Source organism: Haliaeetus albicilla, chromosome 11, assembly GCF_947461875.1.
Source record: "Haliaeetus albicilla chromosome 11, bHalAlb1.1, whole genome shotgun sequence".
Classification (NCBI taxonomy): Eukaryota; Metazoa; Chordata; class Aves; order Accipitriformes; family Accipitridae; genus Haliaeetus; species Haliaeetus albicilla.
The window spans coordinates 18,191,238-18,208,240 of NC_091493.1; the positions used below are offsets into that span (position 1 = coordinate 18,191,238).

A 17,003-nucleotide genomic window follows, 5' to 3' on the forward strand; every position below is an offset into this window, starting at 1 on the left:
CTTCTTGCCTTTGTCTAAACTTTGCCTTTTAATTTCTTTCTTTTCTATCGATAGTGGCTGCAGTCACCATTCCAAAGTTATTTTGTATTTCTGTCACTGAAGGTCATTCCCTAGCACAGATATGCAGTGTTTGATGGCAGAGAGGAGCAGCAAGAAATGTTGTTACTGACTGTCAAGGAATTTTGATTGTCTTGCACAGATCTCTCTATTGTTCCTGTTAAATGCAATTCAAGTAATTGGCATTCTTTAGTCTTTAAGATTTTGCTTTCATCTGTAGGCAGCCCCCTTTCCTAGGCTTGCACCCTGTGTGTAAGACTGCTAGGAGGAACCTTCTCCTAGCTGTAAATTGGACACTTTGTAAGGCAAGTGACACAATATATAGGTCTCTTATCGTGTCTCTAGACATGCAAGTTTAGCATGCAGTTTATTCCTTCCTTTCTCTCCATTATGGCGCTTGATGCATGGGGTTTCCTGTTCTGTGACCTGAGAAAGTTAAAAGGTTTGGGTGGAGCTCACCAGCCATTGTCTATGGGACACGGGACTAGTGTTTGGCCAAACTATGGTATCACTTGGCTAAGCTACTCTCACTTCATAGCAGTAGATCACATGCCAGCTCAATCATTCAGCTTGCTGAACTTACATGCAATCATTCAGTTGGGAAGTTAACCTGTTGTGGCTTTCCTAAAGTTACAGTAAGTGGTCTGTTTCTGGAGTTGTTGGAAAAGGAAGGAAAAACTTCAGTATGTCATCAACACCTTAGTAAAAACCAAGGAGCCTGCAAGGAAGACAGGAGGCTCTTAGTTATTTTTTTCCACACTTCCCAAGGTTTGTGAGCTGTATGTATTCTGTTGTTGTCTTAGATGTTAGAAGTAATGTTTTGTGTTCATAGAGTGTAAAACTTCCAGTAGATTTTATTGTCTAGTGTTCTAAATATGCAAAGTGAAGGTGATCTTAAAGGTGCTATATTAAAACTTGGTGTCTCTATTCACTAATGTAGCAGTTATCACTTGGTAAAATGGAGAACTGTGGTACCTGCAGAGTGTTTCCTGTGATTGTTGCCAAACTATTAAGAGGCAAAGGAAGAGGCTAGACTTAGGGTTTTGAGGCTTAAAATCATTTTTGTTCAAATTATGAAAGCCTGCGGGAAGTTATGTGCTGTTATGGACTAACCCATACATTTCTTGTCTCACATATTTATGAGGAAATACTGTAAAAACATGACTTGTCTAGTATCATTCATAGTAACTTGTAAATAAATCCATTTCTGAATTAAACCCATCTGCAGGAAATACAATTCTTAAATGTTGCTGCTACAAGTGTTGTTTACACATTTTGGCTACAAATACATCATAACAAAATGGATATTAAATTTGATATTCCTTTTATAAAGCACTGTGACCATTTTGTTCAAAGCCTTCAGCCTTATGAAATGCATCTTTGAACAAGATATCCAAAGAAATCTTCAAGCAGCACTGTGAAATTTCAGTTTTAAAACCTGCATATTGGTGTCTCTTCTTTCTTGTCTTCCATCTTTAGTAATAAAAAACATGAAAGCTTTGTACTGGTACAGAGGTAATTATAACTGGGTATCTGAGAGGCAGAAGTAATCTTTGTCCACAGAATGATGTGCTGTGCTACCAGTGGTGTAATTTTCAGTGTTCCTCTGGCACTTGTCCTAGGTCCAGGTCTGGAGATGGTGCCCGAGGAGGAAGAGATTACTTCTGTCTCTGTTCAATTTTTTGTTACTTTGCTAGGGTGAAGTTTTTTTCAGGAATGCAAGTCGTATGGTGAATTTTGAGTTTGATGGGAATTGGACTGAGCCTGACAAATCAATTTGCAAAGGCCAGAGCTGTCAGATGATAATAGCTTGCCTTCATTACCAACCAGTTTAGATTTGAACCGATGACCTAGAGGTGAAAAGCTCAGTATTGCATTACCAATCCTCTGATCTATCCATATGTTCTCTTGTTTAAAGTCCCTGTAGTTCTCTTAATCAGAATGTGCAATAAATATTTAGCATTGTTTGCACTTGTAAATACGAGAACAGTGTCCATTCCAACTGTCTGCTGTGCGTGTGAGGACACTGAAGTTAAATACAGCAACAATTTCTTACACTCTCTGGCTTTTCATGAGAAACCCTCATACAAATCCAACCATATGGCAAAACCCAGCATTATCTTAAAACCATTAACAAAGAACCTATTGCTACCATTAACAGGAAGATGAATCCACAGCTCTAAGTAGCATACTGGGGGTTATTAATAACCTCAGGCTGCTGCTAAGAAAATGAACTTAAATGAAATATCATTAGGAGCTGAGTCATCTCACCAACACTTCTGCATGTTATATCCAGGTTTGTATTTATCTATGGAGGCCTTTTCAGAATATATTATCATTATTACATGTCTACTTTGTTCTTCATTGAGTATCTTTGTGCTCAATGCTGTAAAAAGCATAATGGAAAATTATTTCTATGGATGTTGTAAAATGGATTCAACAGAATATTTGAAGTACACAGACAGGAGTGCATAGTCCATTTGCCCATTCATTCTGAGGTAAGATGTTTCTAGGCAACCTACCTAGCAGGAGGAGGTCAAGAGATGTAAATACTTGTCCAAGTTACTCACAGTTTGTAAAGCTATTAAAACAAGTTACTGTCTGCAGGTCATAGTTTCTCTGAGCTGCAGAAATAATAAAATTTACATTTGTATTTATATGGATTGTCTTTTTATCTCCTTATCCCTTTTCCAGTCCTTAATCCCATGCTCCTCTGTAACAACAGACAGTGCTATGGATAGTCTGTACTGATTGACTTGCTGCCAAATCAAATATATTAAGAGGTGAATTTTCCTACTTCCCCCTCACTAAAAGTGCAAATTGGGTCTTTTTCCTCTACCTGACCATCGATTTTCATGTAGTCTATAGGAACATCATTATTTTTGAGATCTCTGTTTTTTTATTTCAAAATGTTGGAAATTGGCCAGTTGATTCAAAAGGTGTTGGAAGAAAACTGATTTTGGTCAGATGCTTCTGTGGGCAATAAAAATAATTTGCTGCCTACTTACTAATGAAATGAGGCTTATGGTCATACTATGTGATGTATCCTTGGTCCCATTTGTTTCCTCCCCCTATTTCAGTTAGAGCATCCCACTTAGAGTAGTATCTTCCTTTTTTGCATAGCGTTTCTGGTATACAGGTTGTGATCCATATCTGTGTTGTCATTTTTTTCCCCACTCCTTTGATTGCACTGCACTCATTTCCCAGGAGTTCTGTTGTTAAAAGCAAAATGTCTGAATCCTTGTTTTTTTTCTGAGAATTGGAGAAATCAGGTTTTTAAAACTCATAGATATAAATTGTGAATGTTTCTTTCGAACGTCTCTCCAAGCCCAAAGCGATGCTGTTTTATGTTGCAGATAAGACTTCACTGGATTGTGGTTGGCTTTAAAAGTGTGACAGGACATGAACCCTGGTGATCTTTTGCTTAATTATTTTGCAGTAGGCTCTAGCTCGTTAAATTCTGGCATAATTAATTTGATGTCTGGATTTGGTCAAGCTTGCAGTCCTTGAATTTGAAGGCTAGAAGCCTGGCTTTTGGAATTACTTTGCCCTGTCGTCTTTTACAGCTCCAAAAATTCAGACAGTTAAAGCTCAGCTGCTTTCCCATCCTGTTTAAATCGGAACAGTGAATGTGGGTTTATTGTAGACATCTATTTTAAAAATGTAGTCAAACTTACAAAATGATATAAACACTTCTTCCACAAAGGTAGGTTTTTAAAAGTGTGTACATTGCAAATAAGCAGTAAGTAATTGCTGATTCAAAGGTTAATAATGCTAAAGGCAGAAGCAAGTAGGATGAACCATAATAAATAACAATCACATATTGGTGTCTTCTCTAGAATTCTATTTTTATGGTACAGTTTGGCTCACCAAAATTTATACAGAAGTACACACTGTGTGTGTGGGAAACAGTTTGCATATGAGAAGCCTGTAGGGAATCCAGGGGAAACTAGCTTTTTTTTTTGTTCCCCCCCATCTGCATGAAACTTGTTTTGGCATTTTACACTCTTGAGTAAAGACTAGCTAGCTTGTTAATTTCTAATACTTGGTAAAATGTAAATCAGTATTTGTAGTAGATAATGTTTGGTACAAGTACTTCTTAGGCTTTTATTTAAAAAAAAAGGTATGTGATTTATTACACTTTGACTTTTGAAAATAATGAATGGACTAAAAATATGTAAGAGTGATTCACATGTGGGAGACTGTTTGAAGAGGAGGAATCTTCTGTAAGTATTTCCACAAAATGTTAAAATAAATGTATTCTGGGAAATAGTTAATCAGTAAAGTATGTCACAAAGCAGAGGATACCAAAAGACTTTCTTATCCTCCAGCTGGTATTCCCAGTAGAATGAACTTATAAATGGATCAATAAACAACAGCTAATGCATCCCAACACATCGGTACGTGAGCTGTACTGTGACATGGAAACAGGTTAATGTCCTCACTAGGTCTGCATGTTATTTGAGAAAATAGGTCATGGTGGGGGAAAGGGAGGGAAAATTAAAAAAAAAAAAAAGAAAAAGTGTTGATTATCTGCTCTGCCTGTTCCCTAAAACTTTTCCATTATACTATACCTGAGGCATGCTAATAAATAGACAGCAAAGCTTCATAAAACCTGTGATTAGTAAACTGCAGCATTTTCTGTCTATTATGGACATTGTTCTGCACAACAAGTCTATGCAGTACTTAGATGATATCTGGGGAGTTTATGTAAATACTTTTGAAGTATGTTAAAAAACCATTGCCAACAAAAATTTTAGGTTCCTTTGATTATGGATGCTTGATAGATTTTAAATACAGATTTATTTTCTCAAAGAGAACCAGGAAAGAATGCTGCAGTGTGAGCTTGGCAGTGCTGCAGGATGAAGAACAGTTTTCACTGAAAGTGCTCTTTTTAAGGTGCTCCTAATTTGTTTAAATTCTCGAAGCTAGGCAACTTCCACAGATTTTTCAGGGAAGCTTTTTAAAATATCATTTTAGACTTTTCTCTTAAAATGCATTGTTTCAGGAGAGGATAGGCAAGGAGAGAATGTAACTTTCCTTTTAGCAAAAAGATGTTTATATTATCTTCTCCTTTTAGATAGCTGGGTTTAAGGCTGTAGGTTTGATATGGAAATAGCCATCTTTTGAGAAGAAATACCTTCTTTTGTGCAGATGTATTTTCTCGAAGGGCTCTTCCTTTTTGGGAGAGATAGAAAGGTAGTTTAATTAATTTAGTAATGTATTTCTTCAATCAGTCCATTTAAGGTTGTTAATTATAGCAGTCATCTTCAGCTGTATAATTATTACATAAATTAAACTACTTACCACTTCTCCATTGTGTTTTTCCGTCTGTTCACTTCTTGCTTGTGATGGGTTCTCTGCCTGTTTGTCTGGTATCGCAGCTGCAGCCTGGAAAGTTACCTGGGCAATTCCGCTGTATTCGATTCTTGCTCTGGTAGGAACCAGCAGCACTCACAGACACAAGATGGTAGAGTCTTGTCTTCACTACTAGAACAGAGAGTGACATTTTAAAGTTGCAGTTGCTTTTTCTGACTGTGTAGCTCTGGGAACGTTTCTAGGCAGAAGCAGCAGTACTAGCAAGATCTTATTTTTCAGGATTGTTCTGCAAAGGGATACCTGAGGTTTTGGGAGAGAAAATGTGGAAAATGTATGAGTGTTGCAGTGTCATGCCCAACTGAATTGCTTAATTCTGCTGTGAAAAATATTACTTCAAGTATCAATTACAAAATTATATTGCTTTTTCCTCCGATAAGGAGTGTGTGTACTGTTTGTACAGGAGTTAGGTTTGATGTGTCATTTATCAATAAACCTTTGAGATATTTTATCTTATGTATGCATAGTAAATAAAAAAATATGTAAAATTGTTTGAACAAGAATCCAAAGCTTAAAATAAGATTTCTAATTAATCCTAAACTCTTCAAATATCCTTGGATGTTTTTTGATTTGGATTTTCACAGCAGAAAACATTAAATACTGATTTGTTTTAGTATCATTTTACTTCAGAACTGCCAGAGACAGCTAAATTTGAAAATAGTTATGCTAGCTGTAGTGCTTCTTTCCTCATGTCTCTACCTTCCCACTTTATTTTGATGGTATCAATTAAAAAAGTGCAGCAGTATTCCAGGTTGTTCCTGGGCTTCCCTTCCTCTTATTCCAGCTTGTCTGGAATTCATTAGAGTAATGACATGAATGCTAAATGCCAGGTCCCATATTGTTTGATATCCAGACATGTGAATGAATTATGATATTCATCTTGTCTGTAACTGCAAATGGCCTTGAGTGTTAATAACATGCAAATTTTGATAATTAACTTCAATGGAAGTAATCAAAAACAATGGAAATGCTGCTCTTGAGGTGAACTCTGAGAATTTTCAGTGGCAATTCCTTGTTTTCTACATACTAAATTTTCACTACTTCTGTGTGATGCCAGCCTATTGAGCTGATATGGGAGTGCCAATAGATCTCTGTTTTATATAGGACATAATAATATCTTCATTTGTCCAGTCATACTAATGTCCTTATTTGGTTTGTGAAAATCACTCATAAATAAGCAATAGGAACTTTCATCAGGAAGCATGTGAAGTATGTTATGAATTTATGAACATAAATTAAAACAAGAAAGGTTCCAACTGGTTGTAAGGAAGACTTTTTTTTCCTCCATTAGGACAGTCATGTATTTGAATGAGAGGCTGTACAGTCTCCATCCTTAGCAGATTTTAAGACCCAACTGGATAGAGCCCTGAGCAACCTAATCTGATCTCTTGCTTATGCTTTGAGCATGAGGTTAGATGAGAGACCTCCTCTGGGGTCCTTTCTAGCCTGTTATTCTGTGTTTCTGATTTACTTGTTGATCACACTCATCTTCAGCAAACTGCATGAGCTGATCGTTTGGAGTGCTCAGTAAACTCCTTCAGTAAGAATGGCATCACATGAGTCTGAAGAATTAGGGGCACCGGGTCAGGAAGTAAAGGTATGCAGAGAAATTGCTGTCCAACTGTTCTGAGAAGCGGCTGAGGACGTGGACAGGTTAACTCCTGCTTTGAAGAATATTTCTGTGAAGATTTAGTATAGATCAAGCCGTTTTCCTAAGAGGACTTAACCAAACTATGAAATTCTATGTTCTAAATTTTAATAAATTATGGAGAAACTTGACTAAACAAACATTAATTTTTGTACAAGAAATGGAGGATTCTGACACATATTACAAAATATTCAGAACAAATTCTAGCTGTTGGTAGGATATAGCATAACTTGGATATAATGCACACAAGAAGAATTAGAGCAAGGGAGCCAGCACACTCTTTCTCCTAATAAAACCAAGACAAAACGTAAGACCTACCAGATGAGCTTAGCATGGCTTTTAAGCAGGAACTCAGCAAGGCACTGTATAACGTGCCTCTTTCTAAGCTTGTTGCTTCAACTAAACTTTTTTTCCTTGTTTTTTTTTTGTTTTGTTACTGATACAAACAAAGCCAGAAAGAGGCCAAAAATAAATTTTGTGTAATTGCGATCAGCTGTTAAGCAGACTGAACTGCATAAATGTTTTTAAAGGAATAGCATTGCCAGTTACTTTTCACTCTTTTAGAAGAAAGAAAAGATGCATTAAACCCCCCCCAGCTCTTCAGGAGAATTTTTTTTTGAGACTATAAAAGAAATCCTTTTGTCTTCAGAGTCAGTTATGTCATGAGAAAGGAAAAATTATAGAAAGTATCATAATTTATGCCTCTATAGTATAATTAATATAGTTTTATGAAGAGGTTAATACCTGCTTAAAGTTACAGCGGGGAGGAAGAAATCTTATTTCTCTATCTAGTAGTAATATTTTCTTGATGAAACTGGTCCTAGACTTAACTGAGGTCACTTTTGTTTTAAATACCCGTTTAATGTTTCAGTGTTATCCTTTGGTGTTGGAGGAAGATCAAATAGCTGATTTTCATTTACGTGTTTTTAAGGAGAGCTCCAGGTTTGGGGCCTGACTGCCGCAGCAGAGCTGCTAGTGCTGTGTAGTGGTGTTCTGCATGGCTGCTCCAGTTTGCCAAATTATTTTGATATGAGGTAGGTTCTGGTGATGCTTTCTAGTGGGAATGCTGAAGTGAGATCCAGCTGCTTGTTTTGGACTGCAAACAGTTGGTAACAACTGAAATGCAGTTCAAGAAATAGTTTGCCCCTCACTTTCCTCCACAATGATCTTTTATCTATCCTCCCCATGATGACTGTAGGCAAGAAATAGAATTTTAGCACATAAATTAATGTTTGAATTTTCCTTCCTCTGCCCATTCCCATTATTTAGGTATGTAGTCATGCAATTTTAATTCTGCCAACATTCTTTGTTCTTAAAAAACCAAAAAACTCAACAACTACTGAATACAGAGGAAGGTGATGTCAAATGAAATGAAGGGTCTTCCATTCTCCTCTTTTTAATGAGTGTTAACCTGTTTGGTTAGTGTGGGTTTTTTAATTTGTTTATTTTTTCTTTGTCAGAGTAGGGGGAAGTTGCCTTAGCTGCTTACCAAAGGACTTCCTGTTGACTGATAATATTATCATATGAATGAGAAGCAGTGATGATGATTTTGTGTCTGTTAAGGACTGGTGAAGGTCAACTCTAGGCCACTCTAAAGAGAAAACTCTTGATCTTCAGGAGGGTGATATACCTTCAGTCCCTTTTAATGAAAGCCAGGATTTTTACCTTATCATCCATAGGTGCCCTAGCTCAGGACAGCATGAAGGCTCTTGGTTACTAGTTCTGTCTTTAATAGTGCTGTCCTTAATCCTTCATTTCACAAGCAGTTTACCTCCTCAGAAGGAAAAGAAATAGCAGCACAATATACGCCTTGAACAAAAGGTATGTTTGCAACAGTAGCCGATACATAAGACTTTCCATTCGTCTATGGAGGATTTGTCTTTTGTGCATACACTTGTGGAAACCTATTCTTCATGGTTTTCCAATCAACTTTCATAGAGGATTTTATTACTGATCTTGTGAAAACATAGTAATACTAATGGAGCACTACACATATCAGTCTAGACAAAGCTAATCACTTGAATTCTGGCTTTTGAAACATGGACGCTTGTAACTTCCTGTATTACTAGGAACTTCCTGGAAAAGCTAATGGTCAAACAGGTGTATGCATCAATTTTTTTTTTTCTCCTGTTTAGGCTTTACAAAATAACTGACACATTTGCAAAGTCTAATTACTTAATAGTTCCTTCAACTGTTCAGCACTGTTTGCAGGCTATAATTATCCAAATGACTTTAGGGAGGGAAAATGGTATTCTTCTGCCTCAATAGCATTCACTGAAATGTCTTGATTTCTGAATTTGGGGGCAGAGGGGGAAGCATGTGTATGTGTTTGCCTGTCATCCGCATGTTCCTTGGGAAATGCAATGCCAAATCAAGTGCCTTCCTCTAAGCTTACTTGGACTTAATGTCACAACTTGTTTATCTTCTTGCCCTGTTGGCAGATTGAGATCTTTGAAATCATGATTTTGAAAATTGGAATAAGAAAACAATATCACTGCCAAAAATCCATTTGATATTTTTATAAAGAAACTGATCTGCCTGGAGGAAATACTAGCATCTTTGTGTACTTTCAAGGCAAAATTGCTTTGGAGATTCTTTAGTCATTAGGGAAATTTTTCCTCTGTTGCACTAGGATTTTATCAATGCATACTGGTACTGCAGAAATTATTTGGAATTTAGGCTAGGATAATGTAGAGCAGCATTCGTCTTCTTTTTAGTGATGTCTGTTCTCCTGCTTCCACAACTAGAGTAACCTCTCTCTTGCAGACAGAAGTTTCTCCCAGGAGAGAATTTCTTTGACTTCAGTGGCTGTTGCCACCTTAGGCAGCAACCCAGGATTGGAAATACAGACATTTTTACAGCTAGAATCAGTCCTGTTTCCTTATGCTGCTTAAATTTCAGCCTTGTGAGTCTTTTATTCCCAATGAATGAAGTAACAGGAAAATATGTTTGCTGGTACCTTCAGATTTCTGGATACAGCCAGGATGCCAGCATTGAAAGCTTTGTGTTATGAATGACATAGATTTTACATGTGACTTGACTGCATATTTAGTTATGTTTTGATCAGAAATACAACTCTGCCTAGTAGAAAAATTAATCAGGTAGAATTGCTAGGCAAAATATTAGAATGCATTTTTGAAATGGTGTAAATTTGCAAGATGTACTAATAAAAAGCAGTATCTATTATGTAAGTAATTGTGAAATAAATCGATGTGCCTTGCATATTTACATTTTATGCAAGATCTGCCTCTTTATAAAAAGTCCAATGACATTGCTCACTTACTTAGCTCTTTCAGATCCTCTGCAGTAAGGAGAATTAAAATATAGACGAAAATATAGAAGAACTTGAGTCTGGTGTTTTAGTTTCAGATGTTTGTGAGCCTTAATACTGAGTTTGCTCATTACATTTGATCTTCCTGAGCATCTCGGAGAAAAACACGAGAGCTAACATGCTGAATTAGACTGAGAGTCTGCTTAGCCCAGTTTCTTCTTCTGGTGGTAATCGGTAAGGGGGTGCTCTGTTTGGCATTCTCCTCCAGCTTATACATTTTACATTTCTGAATCTTTTAACTTTTGCCACCCCATTATTTTCAGTGGTTGCTCCCTTGAATCACTTGGTTTATCAGCTTTATGGGGTTCTCTCCTCCTCCTTGCCCTCAACTTTATGGCAGGGTTGTAGGTGGTCATTCTTTTAGTTTAGGCTTACACCTGTTGCTACCAGAGTTCATGTATTTGGGCTTAATATCATACCTCCTTTATTGTCTTTCCGTGCTGATAGATGGTAGTTGACAACAGGGAGAATGATTAATAAAGGAAGGAACTTTGCTTGGTGCCCCTCTCTGGTTGCCTCATTTAAAATTTGTTTATTGACTCAACTTTTTCTTATTCTTTGTCCCCAGCAATCAATTGGTAATTAGTTGTCTTATTTTTTATGGCTTTTTATTTGTTCAGTGTTGTTTTTTCGTTATGTGGTCTTTCTGTTTGGTGGGGGTTTTGTTGTTGTGTTTGGGGTTTTTTATTTGTTCTGGGTTTTTTTAGGAAGGTCTTTTGGCTAGGGCTATATCGTTTCTATTGGTCAGGCAGTGTCAACTGTGGCCTAAAGAAAATGCATAGAGAAAGACTATGAAAAAACAAGGCACATCTAAGATAATGCAGTCCCCTTGTTCCCTTCCTAACTATGTACTCTTCTTGTCATGTTCCGCTGTATCTTTTGCGATTCTACCTTAATAGTTCAGGGATATGGTGGCAGGAATTATATATGAGAGTCAGGCTTAAGAAGCACAATAGATTTATGCATATAATACCTGTTAATTTTATGTGCCCCAGGAAGATCTCAGTGAAGTCTGTGTACAGGACCATGTGATCTACAGTCCTTGATACACACAAATTTTTTAGCACTTTTATCCAAAGTGTTTGACTGCAGCTTTGATCTTTGTGTGGGAGGTTAGCCCTTGCTGGCAGTATATTTGTGTTTAATGATCCCATTGTGTTCTATGCAATTGCACAGGTTTCTAGGTTGCTTGTGGAAGGTGTTTTTAGTGAGACAGTATGTTGTCTAACTTCTTCTGTCTTTGCCCTGGCTCCAGATTAATTCTTGCTGTGCCCAATTAAGCAGGGATAACAAACATCTGTGTCTGCAGAAATAATAATGTTGGCAAAAGTTGTGTGTGCTCAGTAATATATAAGTGCATTTTTTAAATGGAGCTATGGACATGATCTAATTTTTTAAAATGTAATCAGTTTAAACTTTGCAGTTTCAAAGTAGCCAATTTTTAAGTTGCAAAGCTGTTGACCCATCAAAGGGGAAGTAAATACACAGGAGAGCAGGCTGGCAGGCTCAGTTTATCAGTAAACACTTAAGAAAGGAATATGCATAACTTTTTTGCTTCAATAATGTCTTTAGGTTTAGCTTATCCATTCAAATAGTAACCATTGCTGGGTTGATACTATGGAAAAGATGACAGCACTTAAAATTTTAGAGCAATGAGAACTGGGCCACTACAGCATTCCACTGGATATTTATTACATCAGCCTCCATTCCAGCCTTCCCTGTCAAATTGTATGTAGCTGTTATCCAGGCTTAAATGTGTTGGAATCGGGGTCAGCTGCTTTATATGGTACCACTCCCTTGCTTGTTGTGGTGGATGTGTAGAAACAAGGCTTCCTCTGACAAGTAAGGGGCTGAGGATTTATTTCTTGTCTTTGCTATGTAAGCAGGCAGTATTCCTTTTACTGTTTGAACTTTCAAATTAATCTAGGTGAATTCAGTTCTCGGCATGTTTTTCACCTTTTGTTTTTTTTACCAGAATTCTGTATTGAGTCTTTCAGTCCAGGGATTTCAGCAAATTTATTTTGGCATGGTATCGTAAGTAGCCAGAATGGGTGGGCACAGAGGCTTGGGTTGTCGGAGGATGTTAGTGTAGAACTGGGAATAGAATTTGGGTGTTCTGGCTGTTCCAGCACTGTTAAATCCTCAGTTCAGTGAGAAGAAGAACCAGATCTTGTGCTGTCTGTCTTCTTACCAAAATAGTTCTAAAATCTGTTAACTTCTGGGGGGTGAAGTTCTTGGAGGGTGTGCGAAGTAGCATAATGAAACTACGTTACAATGAAATCTTATGAGTTAGCAGATGATTTTGCTCATATAGTTTGTGTGCCTATCTATACACGAGAGAGAGAAATTAGATTTAATTAGGAAGCTCACCTGCATAGTTCAGTCTTTCTCCGGACACAGATTAATCAGCAGTAATTATTTCTTGTTATGGGTCCTGACCATATAGACAGGATGCAACTGAGCTTGCAGCTAAAACTAAGCATAAACAAGCATTGTGAATAAAGACAGTACTAACCATTCAAATTCTGTTAGAGAATTATTAAACTAAATATGTATTTGGATTGAATTCCAGTGTGGTTGTGAATACAGCATAGAAAGCTAATCATGTAGTAGATAGTGAACTAGATATGAGAGAGCTCTTACTTCTTTCCAAGTTTAAAGGTAATATTAGGATCCTGCATCAATGTCATTTTTTGTATTGATGGAAATAGCTGTGACATATGAAGCGGCAGTGCAAATCACGTCTGAAAGGTGATGTGCCTCTTACCGTGTTAATTTTCCTAAACACATTAAGTTCTTGAGCTCTGAGATGAAATGATTATATTATGGGAGCTGTAGTAATTAATCTACTTCATGTAAAAGAAAATCAAACACAGTTGTTTCATGGCTCTTTCAAAATATACTGAATGCCAGCCCACTTTAAATTGGCCCGTAAAATGCTATCTAATAATGATTAGTATTAGTGTTCAATATTGTTAAGAGGATCAATAAAAAGAACAGTAACATTTGTAGCATTCTTACTAGTTCCCAAAACATTAATCTTTTTTTTTTTTAAAGTGTGCCTATAGCAAAAAGCAAGCAAACAAAACCCCCAAATCCCACCAGTTGAAGCCTGAATATTTGTCCTTGTAAATTACTTTGCCTCATCAGGAAAAATGTGGTAAGCGTAAATTAGAGACTGAGTAGTTGCAACATAAATTTTCTTTTGTTAGTATGTTGTCTGAGATTTCCCTTGAGTGTATATATAGTTAATTTACTGGTGGTTTATACTAACATGTTTTGCTTTTCAGGGTAATTGGACTAGAAGTGCTTTAGTCAGTTAATGCAGTTCAGCTGATGGTCAGTATCTTGTTAAATCATGGTAAATCGGTATTTTAGCCTCCTCTTTCTGTGGTGGACAAAGCAGGGTATGTCCGGAATGGTACTTTTTTTTCTTCAAAAACATTAGTATTTGTACTATTAACTAGATAAAAGTCAGATATGCCCCAAAAGCTAAGTATTACTTTACCTTCTTAAGCTACACAAGTAGTATTTTCATTCTTTTTCTTCTAACGTTAAGCTTGTTGGATTTTGCTCTGCTATTTATAAAGTATTGTCATAAAATTATACAATGTGTCAGATGAATTTTGGATAATCTTAGGGGAACTAATTAACTTTAAAGATTTGCATCCTAGCTCTTCATTTTTATTAATTTACAATTGTATTACAGTATCCTACTTCTTTTGGTCTCTGATACTTATGGCAAGATGAAATTTTTCAATGAAGGGAAGGGCTAGAAGGCTATGAGTATGCTTAGTGTACGCAGAAGATAATGAACAGTTTTCAGGTTTATGTAATCATTGTATAATTCTTGTGAAAAGGAAATAAACAATTTGGGTGTATGGTGAGTACTTGGCAATACACTTAAGAAAATACACTTAGTTATCTGGCAAAAATCAGCAGAGCTGCAGTACAGCTGCTGCTGTCTTTAAAATTTGCTATTTTAAAATAATGAAATCAAACACATCTTGAACTGCCACGTATACATGTACTATAATAAAAGTCTATTATTATGTAGTTTAATTTTGGGCAATGACAGCAAGTAACTAACATTTCTAAATGTAATGGTGCAACAACGTAGGAGTGTACAGAACGCTCCCTGGTTTTGTGCACTGTGCTATCGGAGCAAACACGCTGCGAGAGCCCTAGTGTATCTGCAGGATTGCCCGTGTCAGGCTTAATCCTATTTTTTATCTGCAATCCCATATTCAGTATATGTGCGTGAGTATGCGAACAAAGTATGTGCCCATCCAACCCAGCTCTATCTGCCTCTGTAAGATGGCTTTCGCATTTGACACTGAAGCGACGCTAATGTGCTGCAAACGATCTGCTAATTGGTCTTCCCTAGCTGGTGTGATTGCAAATCTGGATTGCAGAGCTCCGGTTCTGTGTATTATTGTCTTACTACAGATCTCCTCCGTATGGCCGTTGAACTAGAAATGGCCACCTCGTTTAGAAGTACCCCTTCTTTCTCCTGGGGCCTTGTCTTGAGCTTTCTGGGAGGGCTGCACAGTTTGCAGGCAGCACTGGAGCACCGCTGCCTGCTTTAGCTGCTCTCACCGCAGCGTGCTTCTAGCTGCCAATTTATCCATAGCTCTGTAATGTGGGGATTTTGGTATGCAGCACAATTTTGTAAGATGTACTTGAAGTACTATGAAAATATCCTCAAAACGCTAGCAGAAGAGTATAAGTGAGCAGCAGTTAGCACAAGAAGGAAATAAAAAGCACAGAGGACATATAAGATGGATGGCAAATCTGAAGCAAGCCTTTTGCATACTTCTTAGTACTTGGGTAGTTATTTATTAGGCTGGACCTGATGAAATTCATCCTTTTAACATGTTAAAGAAAAAAAAGTGATGGAAGCTATCTCAGTACCACTAGCTGCTATTTGAGATGCTGAAGTCTTGAAAATGAAAAGGAGAGGTCAGGAGAAAGGAGTCAGGAAATCATAGACCATTCCTCTGATCTTCCACATTTTGAACAAATTCTTGCACAAAGTATAAGCCTCTGGGAGACAACAAGAACATGAGTCACAACCACCACGAATTTAGGAAAAGTAGTCATGCCAGTTTAATTTTCTTCTGTAACTTTACAATAAGGCCTGTGAATTGTCAAGAAAAGTGTGAATGTTAATATTTTCATGTTAGTGAGTTCTTTGGCACTGTTTTCATATGATAATCTTACAAACAAGTAAAGAAACATGGCCTGAAAGAAACTATTGTAGAGTAGGAGCAAGACTTATTGGATGATTGTGCCTAGTGGGTGGCTATTAATGATTGTCTGTCAAAATGAAATGGTTATATTGAATGTGGATCTGCCATGGTCTGTTGGGTCTGTACTCATTCTGCTTCACTTCAGTCTTTTTGTGAATGACCTTGATGATAGAATAGAGTGTGCTTACAAAATTGATTTACTAAAAATGCCCCCAAAACTTTGAGGGAATTTATATGCATGGGACATAAGTTTAAGAGCACAAAATTATTTTGAGAAAACTGAGAAAATCTTAGTAGATAAATAGGGATGTTAAGTTCTACACTTAACAGAAATCATGAAATACACAAGTACAGGCTAGGGAACAAGTAATTAGGTGATAATTCTCCAGAATTCCTGATGTTGTAAAAGGGCAAATGGTGTATTGTGAGGGATAAAAATATGAGTATAGGCTGTAAAACATACAGAACAATCTTTTTTTATCTACAGGTAAGTCCTCAGTTGAAGTGTTGCATCTGGGTAGGGCAAATGCACCAAGAAAATATACCTCAGCTGAACAGAGGCTGGGAGAAGAGTAATCAAATAATCTGAGGTCTAGAAAATGGGGCCTAATAGGAAAGACTGAAATAATTTAACGGGGCAGGGGGAGTGTGCAAGCCCCCAAAAGAGAACTGGAACGCATATTTTTTCTGTGTGTGTATGTAATAGGCTATTTCAAGAAGGTAGGAAGTTATCAAGTGTAAGGCCCATCTGTGAGAGGTATGGAAAGACAAATCCTCTTAAATTGTTGCAAAAAATGCAGATTGGGTCTTGGACCAGGAAAAAGGACCAGTTCCTTAGATAACTGATGGTTGTTTCTCAGAAGGCATTTGCTTTATTTAGCTGTATTTTGAATTACAACATTATTTTAAGACTGATGAACAGTACGTATAGACTTTTTGGAATGTTACTGATTAAAAAATGAACAGTTTGTACATGGAGACAATTTACCCCAAGACAGTATCCACTAGACAAAATGATGATGCCGGCAGCCTCCATATTGCCAGTCCTTCCACTTCTGAGGTCCTCTAACTCGGTAGCCTTCATCTTGTTTTTGTTGGTACCTCACTACATAAGTACTAGGTATACCATCCAAGATTTTCACCTAGCTTTTCCTATTGACAGGCCTGTCAGTAATCAACTTGTATTTCTTTCTCATTTTCATAATGACTTCAGTTGTTGGTCCAGCACTTTGGGGACTCAACATATTATTATCAGAAGAAAACAAAGAGTGTACTGTTGGTAATTGTTTTGTTTATAAAATCTTTCCCAATTTCCATTGTGTATTTCTCCACTGAGAAA

The 17,003-nt window shown here is 37.0% G+C and overlaps 1 protein-coding gene across 12 annotated transcripts in view; it reads left to right on the top strand.

Annotated features, from left to right (window-relative positions):
• USP54 (ubiquitin specific peptidase 54) overlaps positions 1-17,003 on the top strand; it is a 131,659-nt gene that overhangs the window by 6,785 nt on the left and 107,871 nt on the right. Inside the window, exon 1 of one of the 12 annotated variants that reach the window (XM_069796353.1) lies at positions 8,093-8,115. The exons of the other annotated variants lie outside the window; for them this stretch is intronic. The gene's annotated coding sequence lies outside the window, so the exon portion shown is untranslated. Of the gene's footprint in view, positions 1-8,092; positions 8,116-17,003 lie in introns of those variants that run through there. 12 annotated transcript variants of the gene reach the window in all.